General features: G+C 40.6%; 2 long non-coding RNA genes and 1 other non-coding gene across 4 annotated transcripts in view; 2 read left to right on the top strand and 1 right to left on the bottom strand.

Annotated features, from left to right (window-relative positions):
* The window catches only part of LOC118915548 (uncharacterized), a 53,089-nt gene extending 29,254 nt beyond the window's left edge, over nt 1-23,835 (top strand). The window contains exons 2-5 of one of the 2 annotated variants that reach the window (XR_005026110.2): nt 56-173; nt 6,092-6,377; nt 16,449-16,781; nt 19,255-23,835. This is a non-coding gene — a long non-coding RNA (uncharacterized LOC118915548). Of the gene's footprint in view, nt 1-55; nt 174-6,091; nt 6,378-16,448; nt 18,945-19,254 lie in introns of those variants that run through there. The other variant, XR_005026109.2, reaches the window with a different exon arrangement.
* Nucleotides 15,068-24,469, bottom strand: LOC130678962 (uncharacterized). The gene is made up of 3 exons (XR_008991950.1): nt 23,845-24,469; nt 16,695-16,757; nt 15,068-16,352 (listed from the first exon to the last, which is right to left on the bottom strand). It is a non-coding gene; the product is annotated as an uncharacterized LOC130678962 (long non-coding RNA).
* On the top strand, nt 17,307-17,423 carry LOC118915608 (U5 spliceosomal RNA). Its single transcript, XR_005026152.2, has one exon. It is a non-coding gene; the product is annotated as a U5 spliceosomal RNA (small nuclear RNA).
* Nucleotides 24,470-25,100: the final 631 nt, after the last annotated feature.

Genomic DNA, 25,100 nt, shown 5'->3' on the forward strand with positions numbered 1-25,100 from the left:
CAAAGTTTGGTATGTGTCTGAAATGCCTTTTCTATAATTTCCCCACCTTCTCTAGTGACTTTGGAGGCCATGTCTGAAACTGGCAGCATCACAATATGGAAGAATCCTTGGTTACTGAGTCATAGAGGCAGACAGGAATGCTGTCCAACTATGAATACCTGCATTGGATTTAGGTGATTAAGAAACAAATTTTTTTTATCTTACCCAGTTGAGATTTAGAGTTATTTGTTACAGCAGTTAATCTACCCTAGCGTACAAAAATAATATCTCACATAGGAAGATACAGCAAAATGGGTGTGCTGGCTGTGGAAAAGTCTGCTTCAGATTTCTTCCTGGACCAAGAAACAACACTGCCTTGCAGGCCATAGTTTCTTGGTGTCATTGTGCAATGTGTAAGTTACCTTGAGCTCATATTTCTCAGGAATCCACTCCTTAGTTGCATGAGAGTATGATTACCAAAGATAACTAATTTAAATGCCTTTTAACCACATGAGAACAATATTAATAAGGTAAAAGAGAGACCTGCTTTAAGTGTGTAGAGATGTTCATTCATTCATTCAACAAATATTTGTTTATCGAATTTCTTTGGTGTGTTTTAAAATGTACCTGGGATTTTGTTTTAATCAGGTATGGTAAGATAAAAGGCACAGAGACAAATGTTTTTGGAAAAAGAGGTTTTGTTTACAATTCCAAAACCATGCAGGACCACATGGAGAAGCACCAGGGATAGTCAGGAGGCAGAAAGAATAAGGGAAGAGTGTGGACAATGGCCTTAAGTTTGGTTTTCATGGAATGGGCAAAGCAGGGCAAGCACCCAAGCAAGTTTAGGATTGGATAGTTTGGCTAATTTGGGCAGGCTCTGAGCTGCAGGGTAGTGTCTCGCTGTCTGGTACTTAGCCTTGGGGTCACTGAGGGCAGGGGATGGTGTCCTTGCATGTGCCGCTAAAAGGAAATGGATGGAAACGTGGACTCAGAATGGACTGACTTGGATATGAAAGGTGTGCTTACAGACAAATTGTTTAGTATTTCTAGGGATTAGCTAATTCCGGGAGGAGCAGCTCCCCAGTCCACAAGGCCTCAAGTTGCCAAAGCATTATAAAATATAGAAAATGAAAAACATGATTAATACATAATGTACCAGACATACTAACAAAAATAATGCACCAGGGTCTATGTAAATCAAATTAACTGAATAATTACAAAGACATAGATTAGATTTACTAACATTCCATAGACACAGTTGGTATCTTATCACTTCACACCATGGAAGTCATTTTGACTACTGTATACTTTTATTAAATTACTTACTTAAATACATACATCAAGTTGTTCAAGATTCAAATAAAGTTATGGGTATTTCAAATTATTGAAAGAATGTTCTACTTCAAGGTTTAAATCAGATTTTATATTGGAACATAGACCTGGAAAGTTTGCAGTCTACATTGATTGTAAAGATAAATGCAGTCGTCCTTAACAAATACCTCTAGTTCCACCCCTCCAATCCCCCACCCCTCAATGAGGAACAATATTCTACAATGTAGTCTAATGCTTAAAACTTTCCAGGGGCTCCTCATTATTTATTGTCAACATTCCAAACTTCAGTCATTTATAGACTACCTTTTCAATTTTTGCTATATCTGTGTAACACCTTTTTTTTTGGTATTTTCTTAATTTTTTTTCTACAGATCCACTCACCATGGTGCCATCTATTTTAATTTCACCATAAACAATTTTTGTATTGGATAATTTTGGATTTAAAATGCTAATTACATATTTTTCTAATGTGTTTAAAAACAAATACACGCCTATTAAAAATGTCTAAAAACACTGTGTGCTGTGTAACCACACTTTGGTAACTGCCCGTGGTGCCCATGCCACCCTGCGGGAAACCCCAGCTTGGGGGATGGTGTTCAGCATACTTTTCAAGGCTCCTCACCAGGCAGACCCTGACTCCTTCTTTTCTACTATCCTCTTCACTTGTCGGGTCATCAGTCATGATGCCTGACCTTAATTCCCTGACTACGGTATGCTTTGTCTTGCTTCCATGCCTGCCTGAACAGGTTCTGTGCTCTTAACACGTTCTTCCCCACCCTGGATGGGCCCTTAGGCTGTCTCTAGAAATCTCCTTTGCTCCCTGCAAAGGCTTCTCGCTAGGCTTTCCCGCTGACTCCCAGCCCCAAACCTGTGCTGCCTCCAGTGTCTGCTTCTGTACTACTGTTTTTTTCCTTTCTACTTGGTCCCTTTAGGACAGTGTGTGGGTATTATTTTCCACTGGGTTTAATGCTACCTTTATCCCTGAATGCTGCCTTTGGAGGCTTTTTGATTTCAATTTATGAATGCCATGGTCCAGTCCTATCCCATCCCACTCAATTTTTCACCCTAGTTTTCTAGACACCTAAGTGTACAATAACAAAGACTTGCCCACTTATCCAACAGGGAAACAAGGCTTTTCCACAGCTATTCACTCTGCCTGGAATGTTCTTTTCCTGGGGCTTCTGGTGTGCAACTACTGAGCTTGCAGAACTCACTTGTAATATCACCACTTCCTGGAAGCCTTCCTTGCCTTCCCTAGGCAGTGTTAGATTTTCCCTATTCTGTTGTATCATAGAACTTACTTAATTGCTATAATTATCAGTCTAGATACCTGTCTCTCCTGCTTGTTTGAGGTCATACAAGGCAGGAAATATGTTTTTGGTATCTTTGTTTTCTCAGAATTTAACACAATGTTCATTATATAAGTAGTGGTTAAATGATCTTTATTGAATACATGAATAAATTAATAAACTAGAAATGTATTAATTAACATGTACTCTGGAATAGGATTTTGAAATTTAGCTCCTGGATAAGATACAAGAATGGGAAAAGAAGTGTTCCTACAATAAAATAATGTGAGAATAATCGTCATTGAGCTTCCCCTCCATCCCCCACTCCCACCCACACCCCTGAGCATAGGAGACCCTGGGATAGCCAGAACTTTTACTTACAAGTTGCAACAGGAAGTGGCCTGTGACCCAGGGGTGAAATGTCATGTTCACACCCAATCCCCAGAGATCCACTAAACTAAGTTCGGTAAAGAATTTAGTTAGGGCTGAATACTAGGGAAAACACTGGATATTTACTCAGTACATTTTTTTCTCTACTTTAAGCTGAAGAAAAAAAAAAAAAAGTAAAAAGGAGGGGAAAGCCAAAATTAAATAAGCCAGCTGGTTTAACTTCTCTTTTTACGAATTTTCCATTGCAATCCTGTCTTAGTCATAAAGTCTTTCTCAACCACTTTACTGCTTTTCATTTGGCTGAAAATTTTCAGCTTTTTCTAGATTAAAAAAAGTACAGAATGAAAGGTTGACTAGATTGTGACTCCATTCTTTCTTTCTCTTCTATTCTTCCCCCTCCCACTGAAACACACACACACACACACACACACACACACACACACACACACACACACACACATTTACTGCACAACTTCCACTGTGTTTGGGTAAAACCGGTTTCTGACAACAGCTACCCAGAAATAGGATCTCTGCTCTTTTTGAGAAACAACAGCTCTCTTTCTTGAGGTGCAAAAAATATTAGATGTTTCTCCCCACTCCCGCTGCCTGCCGGCGTCACACACTCCATTCTCCTTGCAGGCAGGGCTTCCAAAGAAGCAAGAACAGCTGCTGAGCAACAATAGTTCCTGACGGAGCCAGTAAATAGACAAGGCCTAATTTTCTTGACCTTTTCCACCCCTGCTCCATCCTCAGAATGAGTGTTTTGATTCTGGGCTGTGAGGGGGAAGGGAAGGAGATAAAGGAGGCTCCTTTTTCATTTTGTCTTTCTCTGTCCTTAAAAATAAAAGCGAGAAGTGTTCATTGGGAAATTTTGCTTCGTAATTTTGTTCCCAGTCTTAAAAAAACAACAACAAAAATGCGTTTGTGTGGTGAGTGTACGTGCGTGTGTGCATGTATGTATGTGTTTAGCAATGCCTTTTTAAGAGAAGTGGCTCCATAAAAGAGGCCAGTGTTTAGGAGGCTGGGCGATTTGATCAGCGGAGGAGAACCTCACCGGGGTGGCTCCAGCAGGTCACTGTCCTGGGACCAGTCGGCCAATGAGGGGGATTTTGGACACTTGTAGCAATTCAGCATTTCCAAGTGGGTAAAAATACTGTTAACTCCTTTGAAGGGTCAAGCAGGAATCCATATGCTCTGTTCAGCTCTCAGATAAGGACCACCCCAAAATGCCTTTCACCATGTGATAAGGAGGCATTCCTTTCTACAAACTCTTCTTACCAGGTTGGGAGCAGTTTATCTGCCTGAAACTCAAAATTAGCCCTGGGTTGAAGGCAGCAAACTGCTTTTGGAAAATGCTAGTTACCTCAAACCATTGCCGCACAAGCTTCCAACAGAGTAGCCTGATGCGACGGGTCCACTTCCTTTTGAAAAAGTCAGCAAGGGAGAATGGAATCAAAGCTTTGAGCCACGCCTGCTAGGCTACCCATGTGTATGAAGCTCAGAGGAGATGCTTCTCTCCTCCGCTCACTCCCAACCTTACTAACAAAAGACCCACTAATCCTGATTCCCTTACACAAAAACAAAGTGTAAAACCGCCCCGGGGACTGGAAATAAAATGAGTGCTGCAGGAGCAGCTGGCACATTAATGCCCCCAAAAGCACGAGCTGGCACCTCACCCTGAAATCCAATCACCCTGTCTCTGTGGAGGGTGGGGAGGGATTTAGTTTTGCTACAGCACAATGAAGTGTATTTTTAACAAGTAAACATAATGTTGTCAGAGTGTAGGTATTTTTGGCCAGTAAATGCTTCCTATCACCTCTGTATCGCTTCCATCCTCAGCCACCGCTTCTCTCCCGCAGGAGGAAAAGCTGGGGAAAGACATGAATACCCACAAATACTTTAAATCAGAAAAGAATGGCTGTGCCCCACTGTGCAACCAAATATTACTTCCTCTTCAGAGTAGCCACTGCCTCAACAGCTCTCAGTAATTTTGTTTGCATTTTCTGAAGTCTTGAATCTTGCCTAACAGCTAGCAAGGTTTGGATGTAATCACCAGTTTCTGAACCCTGTCTCTCGTTGGCTTCCACCTTTCCTTTAAGCAAACCCAGCTTAAACTTCTGGGAAATCTAAGTGTCAAATCTTCAAGGTAGGTTAGGAAAAGAGTTGTGCTTAGAAGGGCTTTCTGGTTTTCTTTGACTGCCTTTGGTGTCACTGTCTGCTGCTTCTTTGGGATGAAGGATGAACAAAGTTAAGGAACGCAGCCATTTTTCTTAGTACCTCATCCCATGCTGGGAATTCACAGCTGCTGTGGGGAGGCTCAGGGGAGATTTACTGGGGAAGAATAAATTTTAGTTAATTCCATGCGACTCATGAAGTCGCATGCAGCTCTCACCCAAGAGTCCAGATAGTCCCTCCAAGGGGGAGAAGTGAGAATAATATGCTGAAAGCAGGAGTAAAGAATCACGGAAGAGAAAGAACACTTGCATGGGATTAGGGCTTCGAACAGGAAACATCCCAGAGAAAGAATCCCTGCTCTTATTCTGAAGGCTACTCCCAACTCCCTGTGGCTCAAAGGCTCTCATAATTGAGGTCTGAATTGGAGTGCTTCCCGAGGCTGCTGAGTGTGATCACACTTAATTTCAAGTAGCAAAGTCCATTTCAACCCACATTTTCACACTGATAGGGTGAATCTGAATAATAACTGTACTGAAGCTGGTTTTTGAATGACTTACCTAGCCTATACGAATGTCACTTTTTCAAAAGAAAATGTGTTTCATAGTTCAGAAACGACCCTGTGCTGACCCCAGAATCGCCTGAGGAGTCCTGTCAAGTGCAGCTCTTTGAATATGCTTGTCACCGGAAGTGCCCTCCCTGGTCCGGCTCACTGTCTTTCTGGGGATGTTTCAGCCCTGTTGAGTGTAAGCGATGTCAAAATCCCTGGCTTCTTTCCAATTCCCTGATACCTTGACTTCAGTGCCTTCCTTGATTTTCTTTGTCTTTCTAGCATCTGTCCAATCCCGTTTCATTGGTTTTGTTTCCTCTTCCAAGCCTCTGGATATGAATAATTTCTCAAGGTTTGGTTTCTGGTTGTATTGCAGTTTGCCTGTGCCCACTGGACCCTGACTCTCCAGAGACCAAGATGGCAGAGCAGTTCCAGGATTCATGTCAAGACAGAAAAGAGCAATTCCTAGAGAAATACAGGAGGGCTTCTTGTCTCAGGTTTCCTAAGGAACTTCCCAGTGGACTTCTCAAATCTTACTGCCTAGATTTGTGTCCTGTGCACATTCTTAACAGAGATGGAATGACCATTATCGGCTTAGACTAATCAGGACCCACCTTCTGGATCCAGGAACAATTTCAAGTGACGTTCACAGTTGAGAGGAGGTGAGGTGGTACCTGAACCAAGTGGGAACTCAGTTGGGAAGCTCAAGGTTGGGAATGGATGTTGGAAGCCAACTGTGTCTATTACTTTACACTGCTTTTCTTCATCTTTCCTTGGAAATTCACGGACTCTCAAGATTTTAATTGCCTTCTATGCAGATGTATCCCAAATTACTCTCTTTGGAAGACCCCTCCTGATTTCTAGCTACACATTCACATTCAGTGCTGTTCCTTCTAATCCAGCTATGTAGCTGAAATTCACTTTCCCTTTCCTCTCACCCACGTTCTTCAAGCTCAATCCTTCCTTTGACTTCCCTATTCCTGTTTATGGTGGCATCCTCCTTATCATTTAGGCTTCCTCTTCATTACCTCGCTTTCCCCCAGTCTATGTTAAATTAGTCACCAAGTCCTGTTGATTCAAATTTGGAGGGATTTCTCTTATTCCTCTCTTCCTTTCTACTTTTTTTTTTTCCACTTTTCTTTTTTTTTCTTTTTTCTTTTTTTTTTTTAGATAATTATTTTTTATTGAAGGGTAGTTGACACACAGTATTACATTACATTAGTTTGAAGTGTACAACACAGTGATAAAACATTTATATACATAATTCTAGGTTCCACCTATCACCCTACCAAGCTGTTACAATATCTTGACTATATTCCTTATGCTATACATTACATCCCGGTTACTTATTTATTTTACCATTGGAAGTCTGTCCTTTTTTAAATTTTTTTATTTTTTTATTTTTTTTGTGAGGGCATCTCTCATATTTATTGATCAAATGGTTGTTAACAACAAAAAATTCTGTATAGGGGAGTCAATGCTCAATGCACAAGCATTAATCCACCCCAAGCCTAATTTTCGTCAGTCTCCAATCTTCTGAGGCATAACAAACAAGTTCTTACATGGAGAACAAATTCTTACATAATGAATAAGTTACATAGTGAACCGTACAAGGGCAGTCATCACAGAAACTTTCGGATTTGCTCGTGCATTATGAACTCTAAACAGTCAGTTCAAATATGAATACTCATTTGGTTTTTATACTTGATTTATATGTGGATACCACATTTCTCTCTTTATTATTATTATTTTTAATAAAATGCTGAAGTGGTAGGTAGATACAAGATAAAGGTAGAAAACATAGTTTAGTGTTGTAAGAGAGCAAATGTAGATGATCAGGTGTGTGCCTGTAGACTATGTGTTAATCCAAGCTAGACAAGGGCAATAAAACATCCACGTATGCAGAAGATTTCTCTCAGAACGGGGGGGTGAGGTTCTAAGCCTCACCTCTGTTGATCCCCAATTTCTCACCTGATGGCCCCCCTGCGACTGTGCCTGTCTTAGGTTGTTCCTCCCTTGAGGAATCTTACCCGTCTCTGGCTAACCAGTCATCTTCCGGGGCCATACAGGGAAATGTGAAGTTGGTAAATGAGAGGGAAGCCTTATTGTTTGAAAAGGTTAGCTTTTTACTTCGTTGCATATTTATGCCCTGTGGCTTCTATGCCCAGCATTTGTCTTGAGGTATCTTTACCACTTGGAAGAATTATGATACTAGGTAAATTTGATATGAGGCACGAATTCTATTTAAGGGTTGTAATTAGGAAGGAAGAAGAAAAGCTATAAAAGTAGCAGGCGGAAGAAAACATGGGAAGATTGATTATTTCTTTGACATATCTTCTTGTAGAGTAACTTCAGCATGTATAGGTTTTAAGCTACTACTTAAATTGCGCACACACATTAACATAATAGGAGTATAGTTACATAACCAAAGCATACCTGTAATTACCAGCCATCTCCAGTGAAACCAAGAAAACCAGTTAGGCACCTTAGGCATTTGTGAAACCTTATCTATGATATGGTGGATATTGTCCAACTGAACTTGAACAGTCTGAGAGAAATCAGACAAATTAAAACAACCCATTCCTGGGGAATGTTCACATCCCTTATGTTCTTTTAACAGTAAATAGTCTGTAGTTGTAAGATTTTGGAGTGCTACAATTTGCACTTCTCCTAATTCTTGGTTGAGTTCCAACAGTATAGATCCAGTCAAATTTGTTGTTTTACTGTATGCACAGGCCAGCTTAGATATCTCCTTCCTCATTCCCATGGCAAGTCCAGGAACTGGTGGGATGAGTGCATCTACAGCTGTAGCAGTGCGTGGATCTTTGTTGGGGTTTTTTGATGATCATCTTCTGGCATGAGTCTTCCAGAGAGTGCTGATGTTGGAAGTTCTTTTTCATATCGTATCTTAGTTCATTTTCGGGGTAGCCCAATTAGGCTTTGATCTTCTGTATAAATGCAAACAGACCCTTTGCCTACACTTTTATATGCCCTTTATACTCTTGTGTAGAACTCGTTGGAGGTTACCACACAGGAACTGCCTTTTTTTTTTTTTTTTTGCTTTGTTTTTGGTATCACTAATCTACACTTACATGACGAATATTATGTTTACTAGGCTCTCCCCTATACCAGGTCTCCCCTATAAACCCCTTTACAGTCACTGTCCATCAGCATAGCAAAATGTTGTAGAATCACTACTTGCCTTCTCTGTGTTGTACAGCCCTCCCTTTTCTCCTACCCCCCCTTGCATGTTAATCTTAATACCCCCCTACTTCTCCCCCCCTTATCCCTCCCTACCCACCCATCCTCCCCAGTCCCTTTCCCTTTGGTACCTGTTAGTCCATTCTTGAGTTCTGTGATTCTGGTGCTGTTTTGTTCCTTCAGTTTTTCCTTTGTACTTATATTCCACAGATAAGTGAAATCATTTGGTATTTCTCTTTCTCTGCTTGGCTTGTTTCACTGAGCATAATACCCTCCAGCTCCATCCATGTTGCTGCAAATGATTGGATTTGCCCTTTTCTTATGGCTGAGTAGTATTCCATTGTGTATATGTACCACATCTTCTTTATCCATTCATCTATCGATGGACATTTAGGTTGCTTCCAATTCTTGGCTATTGTAAATAGTGCTGCGATAAACATAGGGGTGCACTGATCTTTCTCATACTTGATTGCTGCATTCTTAGGGTAAATTCCTAGGAGTGCAGTTCCTGGGTCAAATGGTAAGTCTGTTTTGAGCATTTTGATGTACCTCCATACTGCTTTCCACAATGGTTGAACTAACTTACATTCCCACCAGCAGTGTAGGAGGGTTCCCCTTTCTCCACAGCCTCGCCAACATTTGTTGTTGTTTGTCTTTTGGATGGCAGCCATCCTTACTGGTGTGAGGTGATACCTCATTGTAGTTTTAATTTGCATTTCTCTGATAATTAGCGATGTGGAGCATCTTTTCATGTGTCTGTTGGCCATCTGTATTGCTTTTTTGGAGAACTGTCTGTTCAGTTCCTCTGCCCATTTTTTAACTGGGTTATTTGTTTTTTGTTTGTTGAGGCGTGTGAGCTCTTTATATATTCTGGACGTCAAGCCTTTATCGGATGTGTCATTTTCAAATATATTCTCCCATACTGTAGGGATCCTTTTTGTTCTATTGATGGTGTCTTTTGCTGTACAGAAGCTTTTCAGCTTAATTTAGTCCCACTTACTCATTTTTGCTGTTGTTTTCCTTGTCCGGGGAGATATGTTCAAGAAGAGGTCACTCATGTTTATGTCTAAGAGGTTTTTGCCTATGTTTTCTTCCAAGAGTTTAATAGTTTCATGGCTTACATTCAGGTCTTTGATCCATTTTGAGTTTACTTTTGTATATGGGGTTAGACAATGGTCCAGTTTCATTCTCCTACATGTAGCTGTCCAGTTTTGCCAGCACCATCTGTTGAAGAGACTGTCATTTCGCCATTGTATGTCCATGGCTCCTTTATCAAATATTAATTGACCATATATGTCTGGGTTAATGTCTGGATTCTCTAGTCTGTTCCATTGGTCTGTGGCTCTGCTCTTGTGCCAGTACCAAATTGTCTTGATTACTATGGCTTTATAGTAGAGCTTGAAGTTGGGGAGTGAGATCCCCCCTACATTATTCTTCCTTCTCAGGATTCCTTTGGCTATTCGGGGTCTTTGGTGTTTCCATATGAATTTTTGAATTATTTGTTCCAGTTCATTGAAGAATGTTGCTGGTAGTTTCATAGGGATTGCATCAAATTTGTATATTGCTTTGGGCAGGATGGCCATTTTGACGATATTAATTCTTCCTAGCCACGAGCATGGGATGAGTTTCCATCTGTTAGTGTCCCCTTTAATTTCTCTTAAGAGTGACTTGTAGTTTTCAGAGTATAAGTCTTTCACTTCTTTGGTTAGGTTTATTCCTAGGTATTTTATTTTTTTTGATGCAATTGTGAATGGAGTTGTTTTCCTGATTTCTCTTTCTGTTGGTTCATTGTTAGTATATAGGAAAGCCACAGATTTCTGTGTGTTGATTTTGTATCCTGCAACTTTGCTGTATTTAGATATCAGTTCTAGTAGTTTTGGGGTGGAGTCTTTAGGGTTTTTTATGTACAGTATCATGTCATCTGCAAATAGTGACATTTTACCTTCTTCTTTACCAATCTGGATTCCTTGTATTTCTTTGTTTTGTCTGATTGCCGTGGCTAGGACCTCCAGTACTATGTTAAATAACAGTGGGGAGAGTGGGCATCCCTGTCTAGTTCCCGATCTCAGAGGAAATGCTTTCAGCTTCTCGCTGTTCAGTATAATGTTGGCTGTGGGTTTATCATAGATGACCTTTATTATGTTGAGGTACTTGCCCTCTATTCCCATTTTGCTGAGAGTTTTTATCATGAATGTATGTTGAACTTTGTCAAATGCTTTTTCAGCATCTATGGAGATGATCATGTGGTTTTTGTCTTTCTTTTTGTTGATGTGGTGGATGATGTTGATGGACTTTCGAATGTTGTACCATCCTTGCATCCCTGGGATGAATCCCACTTGGTCATGGTGTATGATCCTTTTGATGTATTTTTGAATTCGGTTTGCTAATATTTTGTTGAGTATTTTTGCATCTACGTTCATCAGGGATATTGGTCTGTAGTTTTCTTTTTTGGTGGTGTCTTTGCCTGGTTTTGGTATTAGGGTGATGTTAGCTTCATAGAATGAGTTTGGGAGTATCCCCTCCTCCTCTATTTTTTGGAAAACTTTAAGGAGAATGGGTATTATGTCTTCCCTGTATGTCTGATAAAATTCCGAGGTAAATCCATCTGGCCCGGGGGTTTTGTTCTTTGGTAGTTTTTTGATTACTGCTTCAATTTCATTGCTGGTAATTGGTCTGTTTAGATTTTCTGTTTCTTTCTGGGTCAATCGTGGAAGGTTGTATTTTTCTAGGAAGTTGTCCATTTCTCCTAGGTTTCCCAGCTTGTTAGCATATAGGTTTTCATAGTATTCTCTAATAATTCTTTGTATTTCTGTGGGGTCCGTTGTGATTTTTCCTTTCTCGTTTCTGATACTGTTGATTTGTGTTGACTCTCTTTTTCTCTTAATAAGTCTGGTTAGAGGCTTATCTATTTTGTTTATTTTCTCAAAGAACCAGCTCTTGGTTTCATTGATTTTTGCTATTGTTTTATTCTTCTCAATTTTATTTATTTCTTCTCTGATCTTTATTATGTCCCTCCTTCTGCTGACCTTAGGCCTCATCTGTTCTTCTTTTTCCAATTTCGATAATTGTGACATTAGAACATTCATTTGGGATTGTTCTTCCTTTTTTAAATATGCTTGGATTGCTATATACTTTCCTCTTAAGACTGCTTTTGCTGCGTCCCGCAGAAGCTGGGGCTTAGTGTTGTTGTTGTCATTTGTTTCCATATATTGCTGGATCTCCATTTTGATTTGGTCATTGATCCATTGATTATTTAGGAGTGTGTTGTTAAGCCTCCATGTGTTTGTGAGCCTCTTTTCTTTCTTTGTACAGTTTATTTCTAGTTTTATGCCTTTGTGGTCTGAAAAGTTGGTTGGTAGGATTTCAATCTTTTGGAATTTTCTGAGGCTCTTTTTGTGGCCTAGTATGTGGTCTATTCTGGAGAATGTTCCATGTGCACTTGAGAAGAATGTATATCCTGTTGCTTTTGGATGTAGAGTTCTATAGATGTCTATTAGGTCCATCTGCTCTACTGTGTTGTTCAGTGCTTCCGTGTCCTTACTTATTTTCTGCCCAGTGGATCTATCCTTTGGGGTGAGTGGTGTGTTGAAGTCTCCTAGAATGAATGCATTGCAGTCTATATCCCCCTTTAGTTCTGTTAGTATTTGTTTCACATATGCTGGTGCTCCTGTGTTGGGTGCATATATATTTAGAATGGTTATATCCTCTTGTTTGACTGAGCCCTTTATCATTATGTAGTGTCCTTCTCTATCTCTTGTTACTTTCTTTGTTTTGAAGTCTATTTTGCCTGATATTAGTACTGCAACCCCTGCTTTCTTCTCGCTGTTGTTTGCTTGAAATATGTTTTTCCATCCCTTGACTTTTAGTCTGTACATGTCTTTGGGTTTGAGGTGAGTTTCTTGTAAGCAGCATATAGATGGGTCTTGCTTTTTTATCCATTCTGTTACTCTGCGTCTTTTGATTGGTGCATTCAACCCTTTAACATTTAGGGTGACTATTGAAAGATATGTACTTATTGCCATTGCAGGCTTTAAATTCGTGGTTACCAAAGGTTCAAGGTCAGCCTCTTTAGTATCTTACTGTCTAACTTAGCTCGCTTATTGAGCTGTTATATACACTGCCTGGAGATTCTTTTCTTCTCTCCCTTCTTATTCCTCCTCCTCGATTCTTCATATGTTGGGTGTTTTGTGCTGTGCTCTTTCTAGGAGTGCTCCCATCTAGAGCAGTCCCTGTAAGATGTTCTGTAGATGTGGTTTGTGGAAAGCAAATTCCCTCAGCTTTTGTTTGGGAATTGTTTAATCCCACCGTCATATTTGAATGATAGTCGTGCTGGATACAGTATCCTTGGTTCAAGGCCCTTCTGTTTCATTGTATTAAATATATCATGCCATTCTCTTCTGGCCTGTAGGGTTTCTGTTGAGAAATCTGATGTTTATCTGATGGGTTTCCCTTTATAGGTGACCTTTTTCTCTCTAGCTGCCTTTAACACTCTTTCCTTGTCCTTGATCTTTGCCATTTTGATTATTATGTGTCTTGGTGTTGTCCTTCTTGGATCTTTTCTGTTGGGGGTTCTGTGTATTTCCGTGGTCTGTTCGATTATTTCCTCTCCCAGTTTGGGGAAGTTTTCAGCAATTATTTCTTCTAAGATACTTTCCATCTCTTTTCCTCTCTCTTCTTCTTCTGGGACCCCTATAATACGGATATTGTTCCTTTTGGATTGGTCACACGGTTCTCTTAATATTGTTTCATTCCTGGAGATCCTTTTGTCTCTCTCTATGTCAGCTTCCATGCGTTCCTGTTCTCTGATTTCAATTCCATCTATGGCCTCTTGCATTCTATCCATTCTGCTTATAAACCCTTCCAGAGTTTGTTTCATTTCTGCGATCTCCTTTCTGGCATCTGTGATCTCACTCCGGACTTCATCCCATTTCTCTTGCGTATTTCTCTGCATCTCTGTCAGCATGTTTATGATTCTTATTTTGAATTCTTTTTCAGGAAGACTGGTTAGGTCCGTCTCCTTCTCTGGTGTTGTCTCTGTGATCTTTGTCTGCCTGTAGCTTTGCCTTTTCATGGTGATAGGAATAGTCTGCAGAACTGGGACGAGTGACGGCTGGAAGAACTTCCCTTCTTGTTGGTTTGTGGCCCTCCTCTCCTGGGAGAACAGCGACCTCTAGTGGCTTGTGCTGGGCAGCTGCGCGCAGACAGGCTTCTGCTTCCTGCCCGGCTGCTATGGAGTTTATCTCCGCTGTTGCTGTGGGCGTGGCCTGGCTCGGGCAGCTACTCCAAAGTGGTAGAGTCGGGTTGGAGCAGGAGCGGCTAGGAGGCTATTTATCTCCGTAAGGCGCCTCCCTGCTCCCTGCAGCCCAGGGTTTAGGGTGCCCAGAGATCCCCAGATTCCCTACCTCTGGATTAAGTTTCCCGCCCTGCCCCTTTAAGACTTCCAAAAAGCACCCGCCAAAACAAAACAACGACCACCAAAAAAAAAAAAAAAAAAAAAAAAATTTTTTAATTAAAAAAAAAAAAATTTTTTTTAATTAAAAAAAAAAAGGTGGTGGCTCGTTTTTCTTTATTCTCCGGTGCCAGCCTCAGGCCTCTGCTCACCGGTGTTGCTGCCCTGTTTCCCTATTATTGGGGTCCCTATCCCTTTAAGACTTCCAAAGAGAGCTCGCCAAAAAAAAAAAAAAAAAAGAAATGGTCGCGTGCTTTTCTTATGTCCTCCGGCACCCGGCCTCCAGTGCCCACTCACTGTTCTTGCTGCCCTGTTTCCCTAGCATCCAGGGCCCCCTGGGCACATACTGTGTCTGCACTCTGGCCCGGATGGCTGGGGCTGGGTGTTCGGCAGTCCTGGGCTCCGTCTCCCTCGCGCTCTGCCTGCTCTTCTCCCGCCGGGAGCTGGGGGGAGGGGCGCTCGGCTCCCGCGGGGCCGGGGCTTGTATCTTACCCCCTTCGTGAGGCGCTGGGTTCTCTCAGGTGCGGATGTGGTCTGGATATTGTCCTGTGTCCTCTGGTCTTTATTCTAGGAAGGGTTGTCTTTTTTATATTTTCATAGATATATGTTGTTTTGGGAGGAGATTTCCGCTGCTCTACTCACGCCGCCATCTTCCGCCCCTCTCCCCTTTCTACTTTTTAAACCAGCTGCCTGTCAGTTCTTTCCCACTCCAGACTCTTCCTATAGAAAACAGACACCCAATAAAATTTCCAAAATAACACTTCCACCATATTTTTCCCTTTACTAAAAAAATCTTTATTCCTATTATTGAAGATTTACTACCAACTCCTTAGCCTCATATCCAAAGTGGCCTTCCTCAATCTGATTCCAACTTACTTTTTCAGATATTTCTCCTACTACTTCAGTTATGAACCCTCACAAGCCATAAAGTTTCACTCATAGTCTCTCCAAACACATCTTGCACTTAGAAATAATGTCGTTCGACCCCATGGCTTGCCCTTGCTAGCTGGAAGTCTTTGGCCACATTGTCTTGCTTTTAGAAGTCTCAGATTTTTTATGTATGAAATGATATTTGGATGAGGTATAAATAAGAATAGGATATTCTTATGCTGTCTACTACTTAGGCATATTTAAGGGGACTGATTATATCTGTATTCATCAAGTATATTGGTTGATGCATTAATTATCTATTGCTGCATAACTAATTATGCCCCAAATGTAATGGCTGCAAATTTTTATAACATTCTGTCACTTCTGCCACAATCTATTCATTAGAAGTGAATACCAGTAGGCAGGAATCACTGGGGGCATCTTGGGGAATGCCTACCACAGTCAAAAACTCTTGGTCGACAGGAAGCAAACTGTCATTTCTTCTTTAATCTTTTCTTCACATTAGTTCTAGAACATTACAGCCCCCTTGTTTTTTCTCCTGCTCACCTAGATGCTCCTTCTCAGACTCCTTTGCTTTATTTTCCTCTTTTTTTTGATTTTTAAATGTTGAAGTATCTCAAGAATTAGGCTTCAAACCACTTCTATTCTCTAGGTAAACCCATTCCCTAAGAGATGTCATATAACCTCATGTTTTAAATGGCACTTATACATTAAATAATTATTTTATTAGGATAATGCTTGCTGCTATGACAAACAAATTCAGAAATATGTACTGATTAAGCATGATAGACATTTGTTTTCTTAGCAAGTCCGAACTGCGTGTTTGTGAGCAGTTGACAGCACTCCTCAAAGTGGCCATTTATGCTCTTTCCATTGTGCGGTTCTGCTGTCTTCAACTGATAGTTTTGAGTTGCTGTATTTGTTTGTAACAAGCCAGAAAAAGATGAAAAAGCATGAAGGATCAGGCACAAGAGATTTTTATGGGCCAGGCCTGGAACAGCATCTATCATTTTCATTCATATGCAATGGATGGAATTCAGTTGTGTGATTAGATTAAATTGCAAAGTTGGCTGGACATTTTAGTCCAGATGTGAACCTGGAAAGAAAAACAGATAGGTTTGAAGATGAACCTCTAACCATACTCATAAATTTTTACCTTTAGACTTCTTGCCTCAACCTTTCTGCCTTTTAGCTCCTGACTCAACTCATTTATCTATTTGCCTAGATGGCATCTGCCCCAGTAATATCATACATGCTGTGTAACCAGAAAGGAAAAGCAACTTCTCTTTGGGAATTTCAGTTTCAAAATATCTCAGGGAAGATTCTTACTGGCTCTGTTGGGTCACCTGACCACCGCTTAGAACTATCACTGTGAACAGCAAAATGGAATGTACTGATTGGTCCTTTCCACTCTGTGACCAAGAAGACTAAAACTCACCAAATGAATTGGATGTAACCACTGGAAGAATTTCTGCTGGGCAGATGTCACAAAGTACCGATGCTGATATAAAACACAGAAGTTGAGGTAAATATTGATAAAGCATAGACTTTAACTGATCAAGCTCACTGGGCATGTGAGACAATATATAGCAAGCATTGGGACAATTTTTTTCATTCATTCAGCTTATGAAGTTTATTAAGAACCTAATACACATAGACATGGTGTGAGATGTATTACAGTACTATTACATGCAGGGAACATGGTAGACATTCAGAAACTACAACTGAATCATTGCCATATTCTTGTGACTCAGAGATACTTTTCGCCTGGGCAGGAAACTGTCCTGCTGGACTTGACCTGAGCACCAATGACTCAGTCTAATCAGTGCCATCCCCTAAAGCCTTGAGGGGTTTCTCCTGCTGGTGGTTCTTAGATTCCACTATTGGGAACAGCAACAAAACTAAGGTTTTTTTCAGTGTGGGGGTTAAAGTAAAATCATGTGGCATTTCTGGCTCTTTATCAATGAAGGTGGTTGATGAGAATCATATTTCAAGACTATTTCCTCCAAAAGGGTGATGAACAAGCTGCACTTAAAATTGTTTGACACCTATACTCTGGTTTCTCTTCAGATTGTATGAATCTTTCGCCTTTTACTAAAGATTTCCGTGGGGAGAAACAATTCTGAGTTCTCAGCTAATTTTTTTAAGCCTTGTATTTGGCAAGGCTGATTAAAAAAAAAATTGTTTGACACAGTATCTCCTGTATCCAAACTTATCAGCCATCCCTGCTCCCACCCCCAAAGCAGGTGATCTGGGAAGTGATAGGTTAGGGAATTGGGTATCAAGTTGATTGCAAATTGATCCTCACCCCCACAAAAGCATTTCGGGTGCAGGCATTTAAATGATTAGATAAAACACTCCTGTTCTCCTTTCCAATGATACCTTAAGGGTGTGGTTCTCAAAGTGAGTTTCTCCAGATGAACAGTATCAACATCATCTGTAAACTTGTTAGAAAAGCAAATTCTTGGGCCCCACCCCAGACTTCCTGAGTCAGAAGTTCTGGAGCTGAGGTTCAGCAGACTGTGTTTTAACAAGTTTCTACCCCCTACCCCACCAAGGTGACAGGAGGTCAGCTAAAATTTTACAACAACTGACTTTAGGTGTTCTGTTCCACAGAAGTGATTTTTCTGATGATGATTAAAATGGAAACTTAACCTTTTCTTGGGTCTATATTTCTGATGAGACTTTATCCAAGAATTACAATAGTGGTAGTCCAGTCAACATCAGATCTTTAATAATGACTCTCTTCCTATATGAGGAATGAAGAAAAAGCCTGAGTATTGGGTGTGTGTGGTATACATTTTGCAGCATGTAGGCATGGTCTTCGGACACACTTATTCTAGTCCCAGTTGTTTTGAGTGAGAGAGAGAGAGAGGAATAGTTTTTTTTTTTTTCTTCCATTTCCTCCCCAAAGCACATGCCTGTGGCTCCAGGAAGCAGGTGCAAGGAATGACTTAATAGCTTTTCCAAGAAAGAAGATGCAACCAGATTGAGATGTGGAGTTGACACAGTATCTCCTGTATCCACTGATGTTACAGTGCAGTTTATATATATATATATACATATATGTACATATGTATACACACACACACACACACACACATTTTTAAAAAGTGAAAAAAATTCCACCCTTTCTGAATAAAGGAAAATAAAGTGATTATAATTCCAGATCTTCTTATGATGACATAAATTTTCAACATTACATTTGAGTGTGCATAGATATTTATGCAAAGAGGGAAAAAAAAGAAGTAAAGAATATTATCTCAGATAATTGGAAGCTGCTAAAATCATGGAGTGTAATGGAAATAGCATTACTCCCAAGAAGTGTGCCTTAGAACTGGTCGAGGGTCTGGATGAAGAATTTGTTTTTCACTACCATTTCCATTTCTTTCTGTTTCCACAAAGCTAATGTTGTTGCCAGCAGAGACTCCAAGTGATAGGACTCTAGCACAAATTGTATTTGTGGTCATTTTATAACCTAGAATAGAAAGGGTATGCTGGCCTCTTGTACTAAAGAGCTTTAAAAAAATGGCAGGCTCAAAGCTTTAAGTTCTCTATTCAAGGCATGGTTAATAAACCATAGCATTTCAGTGATTGCCTCCAAATAATCTCTTACCTCTATCAGCCTAAAATCAGTGGCACAGGCTGATCCAGTGGGCTGCTGAATTACAGCGTAGGTTGTATTTCTCAAGTAAAAGTAATCAATAAAGATTACTAAGGTATTTTGCATTCTTTGTACTAACTTTTCAAAGTCTGTTGTATATTGCACACCTCCATCACAGCTCAGTTCAGACAAGCCATGTTCACATGCTCAGTAGCCACCCTGGCCAGGGACCACCGTATGAACAGCACAGGTCTAGGCCATGAAACCAAGCAGGTCAACTAGCATTCCATCAGTGAGTTGATCTGATAATTGGTTTAAGGCAAGTTTAAAAGCCTTCTTAGTGGGTAAGTCAATGAGCAGGTGACTCACACTCCTAACATTCCTTTTCCACCAGCTCTATCTCAACCCACTCCAAACGTTCATCAGGTACTCTCCATGAAAAGTTGACTGGTGGAGAAGAAGTAAATACTGAGTCTGGTTTCTAGCTGACTGTACACACTATGGACTGATGGCAGCTGGAACAGGACTGCTGCAGCTGCAGGGGGAGCCCTGGAGGAATATGGGGGAGAGGGAAGCTCATTGGGAAGAATTGCAAGTGACACATCTAATTTACCACCTTCTCTCAAAGGAAACATGTGGCTTGAGGACTGAGAGCTGGTAAGATTCAGTATACCGGTGTGTATGTGTGGGGAAGTTGGGGTTCCTATGGCCAGGATCCTCACTGAACTTAAACCACCTGATGATGTAACTGGCCTGTTGCTAGGCTACCGCTTCCACACCTTTAGGCAATAAGCTATTATTGTACTATATAGAGAGCTCGGCCCAGTGCTCTGGGCGGAGGCAGAGATGCTAGTGCTCGACCTGTCGCTGAGGGAACAAGCCGGGTAATAAACCCTTTCATCCGAAAGAACGTTTTGCTGTCAATTTCTTTGGTCACATTGAATCCATAGCAAACTTGCCAGGAGCTGAGACCCATTGGCAAGACAGTATGCCTGCTCCTAAATGAGAGATGACCTCAGACTGGAGTCAATCACTTTTCAGAAGAGATCAAAGAAATTCTGTATGACTCAGGTGGGTATTCTCTGTCTGAAGCCTGTGACTTACGTCTTTTAAAGTCCGGTAGTGTGGAGTTTTGTTGAGTTGCCAGTCAACCACATCTACACCCCAGTCTAATGCAGTTTAAACACTAGCATCCTTACTGGAAGATGGCCTACCAAGTGGTAGGATACCAGCAAAGTGGGATTTAGGTTGTCATCTTCTCATTTGAGAATTTTGTTTCAAAAAAGAGTCAAGGTACCTTCTTTGGAGGACTTGGAAATGACAGAGTAGAGGCTAGTAGTTGAAAGAAAGTCTTCTGACTTAAAAACCACGTCTTTAGATATATTTGACTGTGGTTACCTGCACAGAAACTCACCAACAGCAAGTACATGGGAAGTCTACTAATTTTCGAGAGAACTGTAGGGCTAAAGAAACCACATGGCTATGTGACGTAGCTTGTGCTTGCAAAAATCCTGAATAAATTTCCAGGCCCTTAAACCCATACCACCCGGAAGGGGACTGGTGAAGCTAGATAACCCCAAGTGCTATGGGCTGAATGTCTGTCCTTTCAAAATCTGTATGTTCAAGCCCTAATATCCAGCATGATGGTGTTTGAAGGTGGGCCTTTGGGAAGTGATTAGGTTTAGCTGAGTTCATGGAGGCAGAGCTCACCTTATGGGATTAGTGTTATTACACAAAGAAGAGAGCAAAGTACTCCCTTTCCCGCCACCCCCTGTCTCCTCCACCATGTGAGAACATAGCTAGAAGTGGCCATCTGTAAGCCAGAAACTGACCTGTGCTGGTACCATGATCTTGGACTTCTCAGTCTCCAAAGTGCAGAAGAAAATGTCTGTTGATTAAATCACCCAGTCCAGTAGTCCAGGTAATTTTGTTATGGCATCCCAAGCTAAGATACCAAGGAGAGAAATACTCTGCAGGGTCTACCTGAGCTGTGGTTGTGGAAGACAATGGACCAAGAGCTTCCCAGAGTAAGCAGTGTTAGGGCCACAGGGGACAGTGGGAAAACACTCCCGTGGGTTAGAAGCACAGGCTGCCAGCTGGGTCAGTAATAAACCCCCCTGGGCCACGGTCTTGTCATGGGTGTTCTGTTTCCGCCCTACAGAATCTGATCATGACTGGGAAACTGTAACAGCTGTGTATTTCCACTTCCTCCCCAAAATGGGAGTTTTTATTGCAGTTTCTCTATTCCCTTCACTACCATTTTATATTTGGCTTTATGGGAGTAGTAATTTGTCTTTTAGTCTTATAGCAGCCACATCTGAAACTGGCAGAGAGGAAAGCACACAGAGAGATTCCAGGCTTTGAGCTGGATGCGTAAATGGATGAAACTTGTTCCGTAGATGAGAATGAGTACATATATATGTTCGGGTAGCTTCGAGGATGGAGTCCACTCATGGCTTTCCCATAGCCATTCCCCACTTCTTCCTTAGTAACAGAACCCTGGGCGGTGACCAGGCTGAGTGGTACAGGATAGGAATAAACCCTGTAGAAATCATTGTGTTTGTAATAGTTATTCATATACTATTTAGATCATACTCATTCATTTTTCTTTTTAGTGGAGTGATGGCTATGAAACTGTTTAAGGGAAAATGAGTGGCGGTAGTAGAAAGGGTTTTTAATCAGCTTCCGCCAAATTTAATAAGAAACCCAGTGAGGTCACCCAGTGAGGTCCAGCAGCATTTGGCCAATTGTTTGCCACATCTGTAAATGCTCTAATACTCACTTCTGTCCACATAAATATTATACAATAAATATTCTTCAATTGTGAGATGTCTGGCCTAAGTGCCTCTCCCAGACAGAATCTGGATATAAATTGGGGTTACTTCAGTTAACAGGATTTCAGAATGAGCCTGTTTGAGTGTTGAGATTAGAACTCAATAGAGATTTGTTTTTGGTTCTGTCTCAGGCCCTCAACTCATACATACTGATTTATTTAGGGAAGTCTGTGAATATTCTTATCCCCAAAATATTCATGGAAGAGTGGCAGAATTCAGTAGAAAATATATGTCTTTGTCACCTCTTAAATTAATATCAAAAACAAAGGGAAATTGAGGCATGGTAGATCATCTTAAAGATGGTGTTCTCTCCCCTTATTTCAAGTACCCACTAATAATCTCAGTTAAACAGGCTAACATAAAAATGGAGTGTGGAAGCATCCACATAGATGGTCTGCTTTGAATTTTCTTAAACATTAGGTTTGATACATACTGAATGAAAAGCCAACTTCATCATAAAAGTAGAATTTCTCTTCTCTTTGTTACATAGCTACCCTTTTAAGAAGGATGTTTTTCCAAGAAATTCCTGCACTAAGTATAGGCCTCAATCTTACACAGACACTTTCTCACATATGATCCTGAATAGGGTGCTGAATGATAAGATGATAAGATGAACAAAAGCAACACCAGAAGGTTTTTTCCCTTCCTTTCTTTCTTTTTTTAAAGGAACAATAGATTTATTGTGCAGGCCTCCAGATGACAAAATAGCTGACTAAAAGTGCAGGTTCGAAGCTAGCTGATGTTTCAGTACAGCTTAAAAGCTCTTTTTAAGCTTAGATTAACACACTGATAATTGAAAACCACCTGGACATGTTATATGTTCTAGATATTAATCTGAGGCTTTCGTGAGGTACCTATGCCTTCAGACCTTCACATCAGCTAAGTTGCCTTAACCCTTTCTGGAAGAAGGTAGGGTATAAATAGATCCATTGGTGAAATTAAATTAAATCAAATTCCATTCTGCATTTGTTGAGACAGCTTTCAATCTAGAGAGTATCTGTTCCTCTTATCTAGTCAGCCTCATTAAAGATACAGCGGCTCAAAGCAGCTTTACGAGAGTGATGTACCCTGAAATCACCCAAATTAAATGACTTCTCAGGACAGTGTTGAAGAACTTCCAGATAATTTTACGAAGTAATGTGCCAAAGGCATCAGCTTTGTTCTGGGCTGCTTTTTTCTTTGGAAAAAGATGGAATTTGTTTTTTTCTGAGAGATTCTTAATGAGATGGTTGGTTGGCTTATATGTATTTTCATGTGAACATACACATCTCCAGAATTTCAAACAGACATCAAATCAAGGGAAAGCTGTGCTGTTAAAACTAATGTTGCTCATCACATGAACAACCAGAGCCATTGGCCATTGTGAATGGCAATGGGTTTTCTGGGACTAACACAATTTTAGTGACAACTGAGGACAGAGTTGGGGTAAACTGGGTGTATACAATTGTTCTGAATACTTAATTGAACATGGTGTTTTTCCACGAACTTTGTTTAAAATGAGTCTCCAAGGCTCATAAACACTGGGCTCAGATCTCATAGGCTTATGAGACCTGATGGATTTTATGAAAAGTTGTAACCAAACTCGAGTTGTCTTTTCTTACCCTGCTTCTTTTAAAATCTTCCTGCTGCTGCTGCTTTTAGTTTGTTCCCTTGGTTTAAAAATTATTTATATGAACTATCATCTTAGAATATAATTTGAAATTTCAAAGAAGGACTTGGATCTGAAAGCAGTTTTTCTTTTTTAATTTCCCCCACATTTGGTCTGGGTGGTGATTATATTAAATCAGGCTTTTATGGAAACACTATCGTTAAAAACTGCTCATGGTCCTAAGGACAGGATTTGGAAACATGACACAGGCCTTTCTGATTAAGGGTATGAAAACTCCCACTTGTTTGCAATGGCTTTTTTGTTTTTGATTTATAATAACTCCCAGCTAATGATCCTGTTTTAGAGCTATTTAAAGAAGCTCTGAACTAAAATTGTAAGAGAACTAGATGAAAACATTAACACAACAAATACATTTGTGTCCCCCCTGCACCCTCCTCATCCTGTCCCCTCCCTGGACAGCACCCAGTCCTTCAAATCTTTCTCCTTATTTTTCTACCCTTCTTTTTTAACTTGCTGCCTCCTTTTTTTCCTTCCTCTTTACCTTCAGGGGGTCTGGCCATTCCTCTGGGCTCTAGATTCTTGTATCTGCTTCCTTTCATTCTGTCTCCCATGATCCTCCAGGCCCGCAGTTCTGTTCTGTCCTCCTGCTAATTTTTCTCAAGTGTTCCTTTGCCTGTTCCTCCTCTGGGCTGCACCTCCATTCTTTATTTCCTTTGGCCTGGATCTCGGAAGCCTCTTTGCTTTGCCTCTCTGCTCATTCTGCTGCTAGTCAGGAGCCACCTCTCAGCCTTGGAGGTTTCCCTGCTACCCCCCAAATCAGTTCAAATATGGATAAATCTCTCTCCAGAACTCTCAGAGCAGAAGCTCCAGACAAAGCAAAGTGAATATCAGACCATAACCTCTGATGCTTCAGAAGGAATTGCTTTGGTTTAAGAATGATAACTTAACATGTCCCTCACTGCTACAAGCTATGAAAAATAGATACATAGATACAGGGTTCAGATGGGAGATCAAAATATTAGCTATTGGTAAATATTAATGTTTATTCATAATGTGACACTAGACACCCTGGCTTGACCTGTGGTTAGACCTAGTTTCTACCTTAAACTCTATGTTCTATCACTGACAGAGCAGCCAGGCAATCAAATGTTGAAAACCTTTCCCAGGTGTCACAGAGCAGAGAAAGGACGGATGTGGGTCTGCTGAGAACTCTTTGTTTTTTAACCTTGGCAATGACCCTCGAATACTATTCCCTCTGGAAACATTATGGCAAATGCTAGTGTATAGCTCATGCTGATGCTCAGTCCCTAATTTTATTCATTAGATCAAATCATGTGTAAGAGTTAATTTAAATTAATCCATCCCTCTGCCTAATACATCAATATATTTTTAGAAAATTCTCACTGAACACCTGGTAACTTTCTGAGCACCGAGGCCGCAAAAATGAATTGGCTGTGGATGACTTTGGCCAGAATGGTACAGGTGCAGGAAAATTAATCATACGTAATTATATGCAAAAACATTGTTATCTAGGAGTCCTGATTGAAAGTCCTCATGGAGGGCCCTCTTTGTTTGGTAAGTGCTTTTATATATCTATTTAGGCAGAACAGATCAGTTTTGTAAAGCCTGAAGCTTACAGAATTTGGAGGGTCCTTTGTGAGAGAAAGTAGAGTTACGAATTCAAAATCGGATTCAAAAGTGGATATCTAACATGATTTTAGAAACCATACAAAAAATTTAATAAAACCTTAGAAATTCAGTTCCCTTGCTTTTGGAATTTCTTGAGGCATTTTCCCA

Source organism: Manis pentadactyla, chromosome 10 (assembly GCF_030020395.1).
Source record: "Manis pentadactyla isolate mManPen7 chromosome 10, mManPen7.hap1, whole genome shotgun sequence".
In the NCBI taxonomy this organism is placed as follows: Eukaryota; Metazoa; Chordata; class Mammalia; order Pholidota; family Manidae; genus Manis; species Manis pentadactyla.